The following is a 17112-nucleotide window of genomic DNA, read 5'->3' as shown; positions in this document are numbered from 1 at the left end:
GATCAATTGACTCAGTCTTTGTTTTCACTACACATAGGTCCATTCCTTGAATTGGCTGAATCCTGCATTTCATTAGTTTAATGACTCATTAATAAATTGCATTTTCTGCATACTGGTGTATGCAGATGGTGTACAACAAAATGTAAAACAACCCAGGGGCAAAAATCATTACTATAATGTGAAACAAGTACTCCCATTCGGAGCTAAAGGGTGCTCTCTCTCTGGTTTCTGTGGGGAGCCAGTTCCACAATTAGCAAACACCCCCCCCTCACACTAGTGTCTCTCGCTTCTGGAAGAGCAAGGTCTCTCTCCTCTGTGGCAGGAGTTTTAGTTCCAGACTGCTAAGGGGGGAGGTAGACAACATGTGGCCTCAAGACCACATGCAGCCCTCTGAACCCTTATCCCAGTTCTGTTGTGTGGGCCGTGGGTCTTTAGCTAATAAAGTCGAAGCAAATCAAGGTACTCACTATAGCAAGTCTCCCTTTGAGCCAGGATTGAGAGAGAGGCAAAGTTCCTTGGCAGAGCTGTCCTTCAGAAGGTGGAGCCAAAAGTGTCAGGGCAGGCCAAAATTAAGGTTTCAGGTAAGCAGAGCCCGAGTCAAAAAAGAAGTGTTGCCTACAGTATCACCATCCAGTAGCTGATCATGCCCTGGCAGCAGGTTTTATATTCAAAGCTCCCATCCTCCACCTGAGCACAGCTGGAAAGCAACTGGAAACCAGTACAGCTCACACAGCAGTGTAACACGGGCGAATTGTGGGGCATCCAGAACTTCGTGCACCACCACAATCTGGACCAGTTACAGCTTTGAGGGCAGCCCATGTTGAGGGACCGCACAGCTGCCTCTTTCAAGGCAGGCAGGACCATCCCCTCCCACAAAGAAGCATGAACCACTGCTTGGACCCAACCACAATTGGTTTCTCAGGAGGCCTTGTCCAACCAGGAGGGGCATGGGTCTAGACGAGTGGCAAAGCCCACAGTCCCAAGGGCCCTGTTCACTTCCTCAGGATTGACCAGCTCAAACTCCTCCCAAATAACTGAGCTAGCCTCAGTCACCACAAGTTTCGCCCAGCTGGGGTCCGACAGATGCTGAGAGTGCTCCTCGCAGAGGCCCTACAAGGGTTCCTCCAGCCCCTCCGTACCATTAAGAGACCTGGTTATCCAAAATAAGGCCACCCGTTGGTTATCTGCAGATGCAATAAGAGTGGAGAGTGAGCTCACTTGGCCCTTCTCACCACAGGTTGAGTCCTAATAAAGGCTCTTACCTGTGTCTAGTTGGCTTCATCCTTTATCTTCCTCCAGCGGCACTCTAGGCATCTCTTGGCTCGTTTCATCTCCTGGAGCTCTTCCATAAACCAGAGGGCTGCACAGGATCACAGAGGGTTTGCACAGGTGTGGCCCAATCCACAGCCCTTGTCATGGGCTCATGCCAAACTGACCAATCAGAGCCTCAGGAACAACCCAAGCTTGCTCTAGAACCTACTGGGTGCATCTGTTGCCTGGGACAAGCCGGGCAAGCAAGTCCAGCCTCCCTGGAGTAGGGGCCAGTTCCAGAGAACTCCAGGGCCATGAGGGAGTAATGTTAACAACTCCCCAACCCCAGATCATTTTGCAACTGCTCCGAGACAAAGCCATATCCAATGTGCAACCTCCACTGTTAGTCGGGCCATTAATAAGCTGGATCGCAGCCATGGTGGCCATGGTGGCCATCAACTTCTGAGCCATCTCTGACTGCAGGCCCGAAGAGGACAGGTTGAAGCCCCCCAGCACCATCCATCCGGGGAACTCCCCGCTGACTCAGCCACTGTAATGATTGCCTATTCTAGAACACCATCAGACTCATGAGCAGGATCACAAAGATATCTGATTTATTAAAGAATAGTATGCAGGATCACAAAGAAAGCTGAGAATGAAAAAAGCGCGCCAAATGCAAACTAAAAACCTCGGTACAAATGAGATCCCTCCCCCCGTAGAATCTTCCCAAGCTCACAATCCCGGGTGCTCCTAACGGCTTCTGATGGTCCATGGGAAAAGTCTTTGAACAAAGCACATAACCCAAACACATTCCATTGAAATGAACATAGATACAGAGCTTGGCACAAGGTTTCACAGCAGCTTCCTCCCAAACAGAAACGCGCGTCAGCGCCATGGCATGTGAAACGTTACGATGTACAGTGCACATTGAAACAGTGAACATGACATACTGCTCCCCAAAAGAAAGAAAACACTAAGCAGCAGGCTTCAAAGGGTAAGCCAAGTGGAAACGGTTTACTAATTCAGGAGCATTAACATGGCGAGCAGGCACACATTCAGGATGAGGAAAGTGTTTCCAGTGGATCAGATACTGGAGGGTGCCTCGAAGCTTGCGAGAATCTACGACCTCCTTGACTTCAAAGTGCTGTTGGCCGTCAATCATGATCAGGGCAGGAGGAGGAGGTTGGGGATGCCAGCGGGAAGAGTGGTGGACAGGCTTGAGCAGGCTGCAATGGAAAACAGGGTGCAAGCGTTTCAAATTGTGAGGCAGGTCCAACTTAACAGTAACTGGATTGATAAGACCAACAATAGGGAAAGGACCAATGAACTTGGGAGCAAGTTTTTTAGAGGGTTGTGGGGACTTGATGAATTTGGTAGATAGATATTCTTGATCCCCAATTTTGAAATCGTGTTGCAAAGAATGACGTTTATCGGCTTGAAACTTGTAAGCAGCCTGGGCATCAGCCAAAGCCTGTTGAATCACTGGCCAGGAATCAGCAAGCTTAACAGCCCAGTCAGAGGCAGAACAGGATTGGGGAGGGGGTTGTGGCAGCTCAGGGATGGGAACAACGTCGTGACCACAAACCACATGAAAAGGGGTTTGCCCAGTACTCTGATGGACAGCATTGTAAGCCACTTCAGCAAAAGGCAGCAAGTCCACCCAATTGTCCTGATGGTAGTTAATGTATGCTCTAAGGAATTGTTCAAGGGTGGAGTTCAAAATCTCAGTAGATCCGTCAGTCTCAGGATGGGACGACGTGGACAGCGCCTGTTTGGTGCCAATCAATTTTAAAAATGATTTCCAAAACTGGGAAGTAAACTGTGTCCTGCGGTCGCTGACCAAATGGGAAGGTCTACTGTGGAGACGGTAGATGTGAATGAGAAATAGGCGGGCCAATTGCGGGGCCAACGGGAACGACGCACATGGAATGAAATGGGCTTGTTTGGAGAAAAAATCTTTTACAACCCAAATGACAGTTTTCTTCTGACTGGGAGGTAGGTCCACAATAAAATCCATAGAAATCTCATCCCAGGGACGGGATGGGCTGGCCACTGGCTGTAGAAGCCCCTGTGGTTTCCCTCCTTTTCGCTTTGACATTGCACAAACAGGACAGGAAGCAACATAGTCTTTTATATCACGCCTTAAGGTTGGCCACCAAAACTGACGGTGAACCAAATGCAAGGTTTTGACAAAACCAAAGTGTCCAGCAAGTTTATCATCATGGGAACGCTGCAAAACATCAGCCCTTAAAGTTTCAGGCACATAAAGGCGGTGTTCCACCCATGCCAGACCGTTTTCAAAAGAAACATTGTCTCTATTAGCTAGCAACCAAGTGTCAGATTTCAGTGCCTGGAGAAAGTCCTTCTGTAACTGACAAGGAACTTGCATTTTCCGCTTCCCAGGCTGGGCTGGGGGCGGAGTTGCCTGCGCACGGGTCTGGCTCCGAGTGACAGCAACCAAGCCCAGTTGTGGTTCAGTGAGAACAGTCCCAACTATATTTGCCACGTGGTCAGGGTCCTGAGGTAAACGTGACAAAGCATCGGCCAGAAAGTTTTTCTTTCCCGGAATAAATTTTAACTGGAAGTTAAAGCGACTGAAAAATTGAGCCCAGCGAATTTGTTTAGGACTGAGACGCCAGGATGTGTGGAGGGCTTCCAAATTCCTGTGATCAGTCCAAACCTCGAAAGGGCATTTAGCGCCTTCCAGGAGGTGACACCAGGCTTCCAAAGCGGCTTTTACAGCAAAAGCCTCTTTTTCCCAAACATGCCACCGGCGTTCAGTTTCAGAAAATTTTCTGGACAAATAAGCGCAGGGTTTTAAGTGATTTTCAGAATCTCTCTGTAACAATATAGCCCCAACTGAGGAGTCAGAAGCATCAACTTGGACCACAAAGGGGCGTTCAGGATCAGGGTGCTGTAAAATAGGCTCAGCAGTGAAGAGGGTTTTTAACTTCTCGAATGCTGCCTGGCATTCAGGCATCCAATTCAGCACTGCCCCAGAGTTTTTTACTTTGCGTGTCTCCCCCAAACCCTTGGTATGGAGTAAATCAGTAAGGAGCAAAGCAATCTCAGTGAACCCCTGGATAAATTGGCGATAGTAATTACTGAACCCGAGGAAACTTTGCAATTACCTCCGGGTGCAGGGACGTTCCCAACTTAAAATCGCCTGAATTTTTGCAGGATCCATTTCAATGCCCTTGTCAGATACCCTATAGCCTAGATAGTGAAACTCACATTTGGAAAGCTTGGCATAAAGCTTGGCACCTCTAAGCTTACTTAACACCTGTTTGAGAAGGCTTTCGTGTTCCTCCTCAGTTTCAGTGTAAATGAGTACATCGTCCAAATAAACCAGGACCCCTTTAAACAAATGATCATGTAATACTTCATTTAATCAATTGCATGAAAACTCCGGGCACCCCTGCTAACCCAAAAGGGAGGACTTTGTACTGAAATGAACCCAGTGGACAATTAAAAGCGGTTTTCCACTCATCTCCAGCTCGTATGCGGATGCAGAAACAGGCTTCACGAAGATCAAGCTTGGAGAAAATCTTGCCCTTAGACAAGTGAGCTAACATGTCCTTCATGAGTGGCAGAGGGTATTTGTTGCAAATTGAGATGGAATTTAACCCCCGATAGTCCATACAGAGTTGAAGCGTGCCATCTTTCTTTTCCCGGAAGAGCACAGGTGCCCCAGCTGGGGAATTTGCAGGTTCAATAAACCCCCTTGACAGATTTTTGTCAATAAAGTCCTGTAATGCCTCAAAGCTCCTTCTGAGTCATTGGATAAATTTTCAGCTTGGGCAATTGATCGTTGGGAACCAACTCTATTGCACAATCAGTTTTCCGATGGGGGGGTAGCTGATCTGCTTCCATTTCCCCAAAGACGTCTGCAAAGTCTTTGGTATCAATCGGGCAAGCCTTCTAAATGTGCCAAACTAGGGCGCGGCGTGGCAATTGCAGCCCTTCCAACCCCCGCACTTGAAGCTCTCTCCGCGGTAGGGGCTTGGTAAAACCCATCCTCAAAAGTCAGAGTTCTGTGTTCCCAATTTACATGTGGGCTTCGATAGGTCAATCAGGGAATCCCCAGAATGACCAAGGGGTTGCCAAAAGGTGCCACTACAAATTTCAAAGTCTCACGGTGGCTGCCCATTTGCATTGCAACAGTTCCAGTGAAATGGGTTGCCCCCTCCCCCGCCGTTGAACCATCCAACTGTGTGAAGATGAAAGGCTGCTGGAGGGGAAAGCTAGGCAGATCCAAAGCAGCAACCAGATCAGGGTGAATCAGACACCTGGAACACCCAGAGTCAACTAAAGCCCAGACCTCTGTAGTCTTTGTGCAGGAGCCCAATTTCACTTTTACTGCTAAAGTGGGACAGTCAGCACTCACCATAGCATCCTCACGCCCATCCTCCTCCACCTGCCCACAGGTGCTCTTCATGGCAGGTAGCTGGCATTTCCCGCCGGCTCCTTAGAGTCATCTTCAGTCTCTCCCAAGAAGTAGAATACAGCATCAGCTGCCCCCTTAGCTGCTGTCATCCACCACGAGGGGGGCGGCGATTTGGCCGGCAGCTTGCCCGCTCGATCTCCAGCCTTGGCTTTTGGGCAATCAGCTGCTTGATGCCCTTCCTTTCCGCATCAGAGACACTGACCCCTCGCAGAGCGCCGATCTCTCTCCTCTTCCCAGGCTCTATAGCCTGGCCGGGCAGCAGCTGCAGCACTTTGGGGTCCCCTCATGGTGGCTGGTTGTTTTTCAGGTCGTTTGGTTTGCATGAAGGTATGCTGGGCGTGCTCAGCCTTGCCGGCCAGACAGATCCATTCATACAATGTCTCTGGGTCATCTCTACACAACGCCCACCGCAGGACGTCCCAGTTGAGTCCCTCTTTAAACCGTTCTATTAAGGTTGACTGAGACCAGGCGGGGATTTTCCCAGCTAAAGCCTTAAACTCCAGGGCATAATCAGCTACAGACAGTTGGCCCTGGGTAAGATCCTTCAGCACCTTTTTAGCTCTTGCCTTGGCTAGAGGATCCTCAAAATGCAGCTTTTAACGCCCACATGAAGTCCTCAAAATACTCAAGTTCAGGGGAGTCAGCATCACTTAATTTAACATACCAGTCAGCCGCTCGTCCCTTCAACTTGGTGGCAATGGCAGTTATTTTAGCCTCTTCAGAAGGGAAGTATGGTCCAAACTGCCTCATGTAACTTTTAGCATTAGTGAGAAAGAAAGATAACTTGGTTGGATCCCCATCAAACTTGACAGAAAAGTCTTTCACCCCCACTCCTGTTGGAGCTGAATCAGTGGCTGCTTGAGTGGTTGGGCCCCAGGTTACAGTAGTTCTCCCTCCTTGGGGTGAGGACACTGGTGGTCGAACTCTGCGGGGTGGAGATTCATCCTGGCGCCGTCTCTGGCCCCGCTCTGCCAGTGGTCTGGGTGGGGGGATGGGGGATGATTGCGTGGAGCTGGAATCTCCTTCGTGCCTCGGTTGCCCCCCCCCCCCCATGATAGAAACAAGTTTCTTAATATGTACTCCATCGATTCTATTTTGGCCTCCACCACTCTTAGCCTTTCAGGGGTTTGAGATTCCTCCCTCCCTCGCATGTTAGGCTGTCTCCCTGTTGATACTGTGGTAGATTCTACATTTGGGGTCAGTGGGAACCGATACTTCCAGGACGCCTGGGACGTCCCTGGCTGGGGTTCTCCCATTTCATCCCAGGTGATCAACACTGCGGGTGATTCACTGGGTGCTAGTTGCTCTGGTTCTCTCCCATCATCAGATTCCTCCACCTCAGGGCTGGAACTGGAATCCTGCCAGAAACCTGAAGGTTCTGGGGTGAGGCTCAGTTCTCCACTCTTGACCGTTGACTCGGGCATCAAGCCAGTCAGTTCCTCAAGTCCCCCAGTTGTGAGCCTGGACTCGGCCATCGTTAACTCTTTTCCCTCACAAGAAACTAATCTTGGTAGGAGCTAACGGTACAACTTTGGTGATTCTCAGCTTTATGTAATGATTGCCTATTCTAGAACACCATCAGACTCATGAGCAGGATCACAAAGATATCTGATTTATTAAAGAATAGTATGCAGGATCACAAAGAAAGCTGAGAATGAAAAAAGCACGCCAAATGCAAACTAAAAACCCTCGGTACAAATGAGATCCCTCCCCTGTAGAATCTTCCCAAGCTCACAATCCCAGGTGCTCCTAACGGCTTCTGATGGTCCGCGGGAAAAGTCCTTGAACAGAGCACATAGCCCAAACGCATTCCATTGAAATGAACATAGATACAGAGCTTGGCACAAGGTTTCACAGCAGCTTCCTCCCAAACAGAAACGTGCGTCAGCGCCATGGCATGTGAAACGTTACGATGTACAGTGCACATTGAAACAGTGAACATGACAGCCACGGAGTCAAGGGGCTTTGGCGGGGCTGCTGCCACCCCACAGGGAGGGAGTCGAGCAGCAAGCCCAGCCGATCCCTAAGGATACTTTCACAAAGAGGGTGACATCTGGCTACGTCTGGGGCAGCGTCCCTAAAAGCCACTAGAGACTCTCAAATAAGAGCAGCCACACCTCGCATCTCTCCCGGAGTCACAAGTGGTGTTACACTTGAAACCTGGGGAGCACATTTCTGAGAGAGGAACTCCACTCCGCAATCAGATCATGGATGAGATAAACTTTGTTACAGGCTCACCTGGTATTAAGCAGCACCAGCCAGAATCCAGGGCTCAAGGCTCCAGAGACCAGGTTTTGGGGCTGAATGCAGGTGCCCAGCACACAACAGAGATGTTAAACACTGGGGCTGCCTTCCCCTAGGGCAGCCCACCCCACCTCCTGCCATATCTCCCCATGCCCATCACCACCTCAATTGCACCCCACCTGATCCCCCTGACACCCCACCCCCAACAGGCCCATCACAGTCTTCCCAAACACTCCAACACCTTCCATTAACTGCAGGAGTGTAAACTTACCACTCTGGTTGCAAGGTTTCCCTTCTTCCTATTCTTTGAACCCAACCCCCAGGGGTGAATGGGGATGAAACTAGGGTAGCCCAGCTCATCCCATTTACAATGACTGTGAGTCCTGTTTTTAGTTTCATGAATAAAAACAAGAACAGGAAGGATCCATCATCCAGGTAATGATGGACCTTAACTGCCCAGAGTCCCCTTTTTGGGAGAGATGGGCGGTGACAGAAATTTGAAAAATAAATTAAATAAATAAATAATAATTAAACTCGGGCTGATCTCAGATGGCTGTAAATTGTGGTTGGCAGCAAACTGAGTTTTGGGTTGCTGGGTAAACACGTTGCCTGTGCTCAGAAACAGAACTGATTACCTCCAGATGACTAAAGACCTGAAGGCATCTCAGAATAGATTGGGAACGGCCATCTTGGATGATATCTGGTCATTCTTGTGGGGCTGGACAAAGCAGCGCTGTCTGCTGGTTTCCAATCTCCTGAAAGAGTAGAAATCATTTCAGAATGCAGATGAAAGAGATGATGTCAAACCCGTCCTTGATGGAAACTCACAAATGTTGGGTTTGTTCTACTGATCCTGAGCTACTGTTAAGAACAGCCTCAAGAAGGCTAAGTGGGTGTTTCTAGTATGGGGAAAAAAGAGATAGCTTTGCATGTCGTAAACTAGAGATACTGCACTTAGCCAACCTTGCCTGATCCCAGAACCAAGCAGGGTTGGGGATACTTAGTACCTGGATGAGAGGCCACCAGGAAATCTACGCATTGTCTGCTAGACCGGGACATATGCCAAAAGAGAGCACTGCAAACTGCTTCCATATTATTGCCAAGAAAATTACGTGGATGTCTCCGTGAACTTACCGGAAGGTATTAAGTGGTATTACCATATCTGAGAACAGCGAGACATAGTGGGACTCAGTTAGTGCTTCCATGGGGGACCTCAGAGAATCCCAGAGCTGTGGCTAGACAGGGAGGTCAAAAAATATTTATTTATTATTTAAATTTATAACTGCCCATCTCCCTCAGTGGGGAGTTCTGGGCGGTTTACAAAAAAAGATAATAAAAACATATAAACCTAAATTACAATCTAAAAATATAAAGATAGATAGGTATAAAACCCAAGAGGAGATGGAATCACAATCAATAGGGGGTGCTATGGCGCCAACCACCCCCAGGTGGAGCTGTTACCTTTCCCATCCCAAGCGAGGCGGCAGAACCAGGTCTTCAAACTCTTCCGGAAAGCCAGGAGCGAGGAAACCCGTCTCAACTCCAGGGGCAGGATGCTCCAGAGGGCGGGCGCCGCTGCAGAGAAGGCCCGCCTCCTGGACCCCACTAGACCGAATTCCTTTGCTGATGGGGTCTGCAGCATGCCCTCTCTGCCTGACTGGGTAGGGCGGGCCGACTTTAGGGGGATGAGATGGAGAAGAACCAGTGGTAAACAATTTCTGGATTGCTGCCCAGAATACAACACGGGCATCTCTGTGAAGTCACCAGAAGCCAAGCTTGACTTGGGGGAGTCTTCATTTTAGTGAACAAAGATTTCAGGGGGAATGGTTTAGATGAGTCTGTTTCCTGATTTACCTGTTTACAAGGTAAACACTCTGGTATTCTATTTGCAAAGGAAATGTTCAAAATAGGCTTCCCTGCTCCCTGTCCTACACAACTCATGGACAGTGGAGATTACCAACAAGGAAGTCCTAGACAGAGTCAAACCAAAAATATCCCTGGAAGCCAAGATCACCAAACAAAAACTGTCATACTTCGGTCATGTTATGCGGGCCAACTCACTCGAAAAGACACTTTTTATTTATTTTATTTTATTTTGTTTATTAATTTCTCTGCCACCCATCTCGTACACGACTCTGGGTGGCTTACAAAGAATAAAGATAATATAAAAACATATAAATACAATATAAATATAAAATATGTAGAATTCAAAATGGACAATCAACTCTTATCCTGGCACCTTCACAGGGCCAACCATCCTCATGAATAGCTATTCATGAATAGCTGTCCTCCCTCCCAGGCCAGGTGGCCTAGCCAAATTTTTACTCCTTTTTGAAAGGCCGGGAGAGTAGGGGCCTGTCTTACCTCTGTGGGTAACCTATTCCAAAGGGCAGGGGCCACGGCAGAGAAGGCCCTCCTCCTGGACCCTGCCAATCGGCAATCCCTCATGGACAGGGTCTGTAACATGCCATCTCTGCCTGCCTGGGTAGGTCAGGTTGATGTAATGGGGGTGAGGCGGTTCCTCAGGTAACCTGGCCCAATGTCATGTAGGCCTTTAAAGGTGATAGCCAACACCTTGAGTTGGACCCAGAAGCAAACTGGCACCCCATGCAGCTCACACAGCAACGGTGCAATATGTGCCCTTCTGGGGGCTCCTAAGACTGCTCACGTGGCCCCATTTTGCATCAGCTCTAGCTTCCAGGTACTCTTCAAGGGTAGCCCCATGTAGAGTACATTGCAGCAGTCTATGCGGGAGATGACCAGGGCACGAGTGACCATTCAGAGGGACTACCGATCCAGGAAAGGCCGTAGCTGGTGCACAATACGGAGTTGTGCAAAGGCTCCCCTGGCCACAACTGCCACCTGCTCTTTGAGCAGGAGTCGTGAGTCCAGGAGAACCCCCAGATTCTGCACCGGGTCTGTCTGGGGCAGTGCAACCCCATCCAGAACCAAAGATGGTATGTTCCTGGATACCCAGAAGCCCCTAATCCACAGCCACTCCATCTTACCAGGGCTCAGCTGAAGCCTGTTGTTCCCCATCCAGACCCTCACAGCCTCCAAGCACCAAGAAAGGGTGGCTGTTGGAATTATCAGGGATCAACTCAGCATTGTCTCATAAGCATAATGGAGTTGCTCTAGCAAATTGCATCTCTGTTGTGCTTGTGGGATGACACATGGGTCACCTGATTTCCACTTACTCCTCCCTCTTGAGTTTGGGGATTAACATTCTCCATTACCTCGTGGGCAGACATGCAAGCAGGGGGGCTTCATCTAACTATAGTGTGAAGACTGAGTTTATTTCTGAATGTAATTAAGCTTAATGTGCAAGTTCTCTTTTTTGGTTCATCCTTCTACTCTGCAAGGTTGCTGTTAGCTGCTTGGAGTTCTTTTATTAACCTTTTAAAAACTCCATCAAGGGTTATTGTCCCAGTACAGACCAGTGCAGCCCAGCAGAGTCCAGTATACTGACCAAGAACTGATTTTAGAAAAGGCTTTGGCCTCACAGCCAAAAAGAAAGCCGCTTACACATTTAAAAGGGAAAGTTCAGAAAAGTTTTTTCTTCTTCTCTCTGAACAATGGAGAGAGAGGAGGGAGTTCCCCCCATACCAAGAGTGATTGAGGATAATTACTCAGCATGGCTATTCAGATTGAGGATGCAGCTAGATTTTGAAGTTTGCTTAGATGTTCTGGATTTACCTGAACCTAAACCAGAGGATGGGGAGGAAGCCAAAAACCAGTGGAAGAAAAAGGACAAGAGAGCTAAAATTCTTATTGCCAGATCCCTTCCAGATCACAGATTAGCAGAGATTAAAAATATTGCTACTGCTAAGGAAATCACTGAGAATTTATGCACCCTATACTCAGAAGCTGATCATCAGAAAGTGATATCTTTGTTATGAGAACTGCATGCATGCAATTTGGAAGACAATGTAAATGTAAATGACCACCTGATCAGGCTAAGGTGGAATCTTTGATCAGCTGAGCACAGTCCAGAATCTCATGAATGAAAAACTTAAGATGTCTTTTGTGCTGAGTACTTTACCAAATATTTTTTTTCCATTTGTTGCTGGTCTGAATATAGAAGGGAAAAATCTTTCTCAAATTTTTGGAATAATAGGATCAGAATCTCGAAGACAAAATTTGCATTACAATAGAGAGGCTGGCAGAGACATTGGTTACCTAGCAACAAAGGATAGACATGAGCCAGAGCTATCAGTGACACATCAGAAAAACAAAAGGAAAGAAAAGTAAAAGTCATTGTGTGTGATTCATGTGAAAAGCGAGGACATACTGCAAGGTTCTGCAGAAATAAGGACAAGAAGGATTTTTTCAAGGAAAAATCCAAGGAAAAATCTTTTAAAGGTGAAAAGGCTTTACACACTGTTTGTAAAGCTGATACCAATAAATATCCTAGATGATGGATAATGAATTCAGGGGCCAACAGGCATCTATGTGGGAATAAACATCAGTTTTGTGAGTTAAATGAAACCACAGAAGCATAACATTAGCAGATGGCAATTCAACTTTGATTCAAGGAAAAGAAAGTGTGCCATTGCGATGCATCAATGGAAGTGAATACAAAGGTCTTGTAGCAGAAGATGTTTTCTATGTGTCAGACTTAGAAGTTAACTTACTAAGTGTTTCAACATTGAATAACAAAGGCTTTGATGTGATTTTTAATGCTAATGGAGAATGTAAAGTCACCAGCGGAGAAAAGATTTATGTTACAGGCTTTCAAAAGGATGGCGTCTACCAGGTGCATAGCGAACAACCGCCATCAGATGTCAGCCTCACCTGTCAGCAGCAAAAGCAGGACAACAGCGCCACCACCTGGTACAGTGGTGGCATTTGCTGGACTTAGTTCCACAATGCAGGTTCCTTTGGTAACAATGACCTTGAGAGGTAGGTGAGTCTCTCAGCTGGAACTCCTTTGTTGGGTCATGATGAGCATCCTAGAGCAGGTTCAGGAGTGGTGCTTGGTGGTTCAACCCCTTCTTCATCCATGGCCTCATCATCTGACTCTGGTGGAGTTTCTACCTGGGCTTCTTTTTGCGCACTGTGATTTTAACGCAATCTTTAGAATGAAAACTGAAGGCACGGTAAGAGATTTTGAAATAAGCAACCATGATAAATGCCAATCAAAATGTGTGATATGCATCAAAGGAAAGGCAACAAGATCAGCCATACCCAAACAAAGGGAAAGGCAGGCAACCAAGCCACTCAAACTTATCCACCTCTTCAAGCATCAGCAGGTGGAAATAAATATGTTTCATGCTTTATAGATGATTTTTCCAGATACTGTGTAACCTACCTAATGAAGGAGAAATCCCAAACAGTGGACATGCTGAAAGCATATGTAGCCATGGTGACTAACAAGTTCAACAGAACCCACCAAGCCCTCCAAAGCGACCGTGGAGGTGAGTTTATTTCGCAAACCATGCAAACATACCTAACACGACTAGGTATACAACACAGACTAACCACTCCATACACACCTGAACAAAATGGAGTTGCAGAGAGGAAAAATTACTCACTAATAGACATGGTAAGATGTATGCTTTTAGAAGCAGATCTGCCTGACAGATACTGGGCAGATGCTGTTTTAACAGCTACATACTTACAGAATAGACTGCCAACCAAAGCCAACAAGGTAACACCTTTTGAGCTATGGCATGAATGCCAACCAAGCGTAAAGCATCTGAGAGTATTTGGATCCAAGGTTTATGCACACATACCAAAAGAAAAGAGATCCAGACTAGACCCCAGGGCTGAAGAAGGCATCTTGATCGGGTATGCTCTAAGAAGCAAGGGATACCGAATCCTGAACCCGAAAACAGGAAAAGTAAGCACATGCAGAGTGGTGTACTTTGATGAACGAGAGAGAGGCTACCATAGTCATGCTGATGATGACTGTGCAGAAACCAACAGCAGCAGTTACCAGCTTGAGATGGTTAGCCCAACATTCGAAGACACAACCACCACACTGACCCAGAGGGAGATAGAAGCCCAAGCAGAAACCACCAGAGTCAGATGATGAGGCCATGGATGAAGAAGGGGTTGAACCACCAAGCACCACTCCTGAACCTGCTCTAGGATGCTCATCATGACCCAACAAAGGAGTTCCAGCTGAGAGACTCACCTACCTCTCAAGGTCATTGTTACCAAAGGAACCTGCATTGTGGAACTAAGTCCAGCAAATGCCACCAGATGAAGCAAGCAAGTGGAAGAAGGCAACACAAGAAGAGCTAGAGGCTCTATACAAGAACAAAACATGGACTTTGACAAAACCACCAACAGGCAAGAAAGCCATAGGATGCAAATGGGTTTTCAAAGCCAAACAAGATGAAAATGGGGAAGTACAAAGATACAAAGCTAGACTAGTCGCAAAAGGCTACTCGCAAAAATATGGACTTGATTATGATGAGTGTTTTGCTCCTGTTGTAAAACACACCACAATCAGAATACTCCTGAGTGTAGCAGCTTCCATGAACATGAGTGTTGAACACCTAGATGTAAAGACTGCATTTCTACATGGAGAGATAGAGGAAGAACTGTATATACTGCAACCTCCAGGCTTCACCAATCCCAAAACACAGCAACTCGTTTGCAAACTTCAGAAGGGGATTTTTGGCCTGAAGTAAGCAGCAAGAGCATGGAATAAGAAGTTGCACCAAGTACTTCTTAAGGTTTTGTTCAAGGCAAAGCTGATCCCTGTCTCTATACAAGATGCAGAAATGGCAGAGAGGTGTACATTCTTTGTTATGTTGATGATTTGATGATTTGCCATAATGACAAAAGAGACTTTGAGAAATTGTGTTCAACCTGAACAAAGAAGTAAAACATCTGGGCAATGCCAGGTACTACTTGGGGATACAGATTGAAAAAGAAGAAGATGGAAGCTTTCTTCTGTGCCAGAAGCAGAAGATCCTAGAACTGTTGGAGAGCTTAGGACTGCAAAATGCCAATCCTATGCCAACACCAATGGAAACAGGCTTCCACAAGCAACAGGAAGCTAGTGAACTTTTACCTGAGAACAATGGCTATAAAAGTGCCATAGGTAAGCTATTGTATCTAGCCACTACCACTAGGCCAGACATAGCAGCTGCAGTAAACGTTCTATGCAGAAAAACTAGCACACCCACACAGAGAGACTGGACTGGTGTTAAGCGGGTGGGAAGGTACCTAAAGGGCATTATACACCTAAAACTAAAGCTAACAGCCTCTGACAATCCCAAACTAGTGGGGTTTACAGATGCAGACTGGGCAGAAGACAGTACTGACCGTAAATCCACTAGTGGGCATGTATTTTTCTATGGGGGTGGAGCAGTAAGCTGGGGAAGCCGTAAGCAAGCTACAGTTGCAGATTCATCCACAGAGGCAAAGTATATGTCAGCAGCAAAAGCATGCAAAGGGGTTTCGTGGCTCAAGCTACTGCTTGAAGACATGGGGATAGAGGAAACTACCCCTATTCAGGTCTACGAAGACAACCAAAGTTGTATTAGACTCTCACAGTCAGAAAAGATTAATGGGAGAACTAAACACATTGATGGTAAGTATCATGTAGTAAAGGACTTGCAAGAGCAAGGAATAGTCAGACTAGACTATTGTCCCATAAGGAACATGACTGCAGACATTCTCATGAAGCTGTTGCCGAGGAGCAGTTACCAAGAACTGCAGAACCTTGTGAACTCTGAGACATGCTAACTTGAGAAGGGGTGTTGGAATTATCAGGGATCAACTCAGCATTGTCTCATAAGCATATGGGGGTTGCTCTAGCAAATCACATCTCTATTGTGCTTGTGGGATGTCACATGGGTCACCTGACTTCCTCTTCCTCTTCCTCCTCCTCCTTGGGGATTAACAGTCTCCATTACCTTGTGGGCAGACAGGCAAGCAGGGGGGCTGCAGAATACAGCTCCTCGCCCTTTCTATTCCACATAGAAAGTGTCTACAAAGAACCAGTGATGATTAAACGCTTTCTGCCATGAATCTACTTGTATCCAGATCACCTGAATAAAAGTAAGCTATCTCTATTTTTCTTAATCTAACTACAGTGTGAAGACTGAATTTATTTCTGAACATAATTAAGCTTAATGTGCAAGTTCTCTGTTTTGGTTCACGCTTCTACTCTGCAAGATTGCTGTTAGCTGCTTGGAGTTGTTTAATTAACCTTTTAAAAACTCCAGTGGCCACAGCCTCATTTACATCACCCGGGATGGAGATGTATAATTGGGTATCATCTGCATACTGATGATACCTCATCCTGTGGAGATGGATGATCTCGCCCAGCGGCTTCATGTAGATGTTAAAAAGGAGCGGGGAGAGGACCGAGCCCTGCGGCACCCCACAAAGGAGAGGTCGAGGATCGGATCTCTCCCCTGCTATCACCACCGACTGGGACTGGCCCTGGAGGAAGGAGGTGGACCAGCGCAAAACTACGTCACCCACCCCCAACTCCCTGAGCCAATCCAGAAAGGATACCATGGTCGATGGTATCGAAAGCCGCTGAGAGGTCAAGAAGAGCCAGGATGGATGCACTGCCTCCATCCTGCTCCCGCCAGAGATCATCCATAAGTGTGACCCAAGCCGTATCTGTCCCATTATGCTGGGATTGGTCAGTGGTAAAAGAAGAAGGGGCTGACCTAGGACTCGTTGGCCTGACATCATCAGAAGGGACACTGGAATGACTTTGATGGACTAAAGGAAGCTGCAAGAGATAGAAAGGCAGGGAGAGCCTTGGTCCACAGAGTGGCCGAGAGTCAGGCATCGACAGGCTCCCTGATCTGCTGGAGCCCAAGCGCTTCTGAGATGCTCACTCGGCACATCAAGGAACTTCTCAGGACACTCCCGTTGGAGTTAATTAATCAGTGGGGAACAGCCCTGCCGTTCCGTCTGCAGTTGGGAGATAAACGGTCTGTTGTTGCTTTTTGCAGACCATTCCTAAATTCCCTCCTCCTGCAGGGGGTGAAGGGCAGTGAGAGGTCATGGCAGGGGTGGCTGTTCTTCTGCTCGATTTTCCTTTCAGGTAGCATTGTGGGAGGAGAGCTGTGCTAGTCTATGGCAGCAAAACATCAGAAGGGGTCTGGAAAAGGTGCTACCGAACTCCAAATTCCTTGTTGGGTGAGGCCTCTCTGAACACCTGCTTCCCACAATCCCAGGGTTGATGCCCC

This window comes from Candoia aspera, chromosome 12, assembly GCF_035149785.1.
Source record: "Candoia aspera isolate rCanAsp1 chromosome 12, rCanAsp1.hap2, whole genome shotgun sequence".
NCBI classification, from domain to species: Eukaryota; Metazoa; Chordata; class Lepidosauria; order Squamata; family Boidae; genus Candoia; species Candoia aspera.
Note: the sequence above shows the minus strand (reverse complement) of the source record.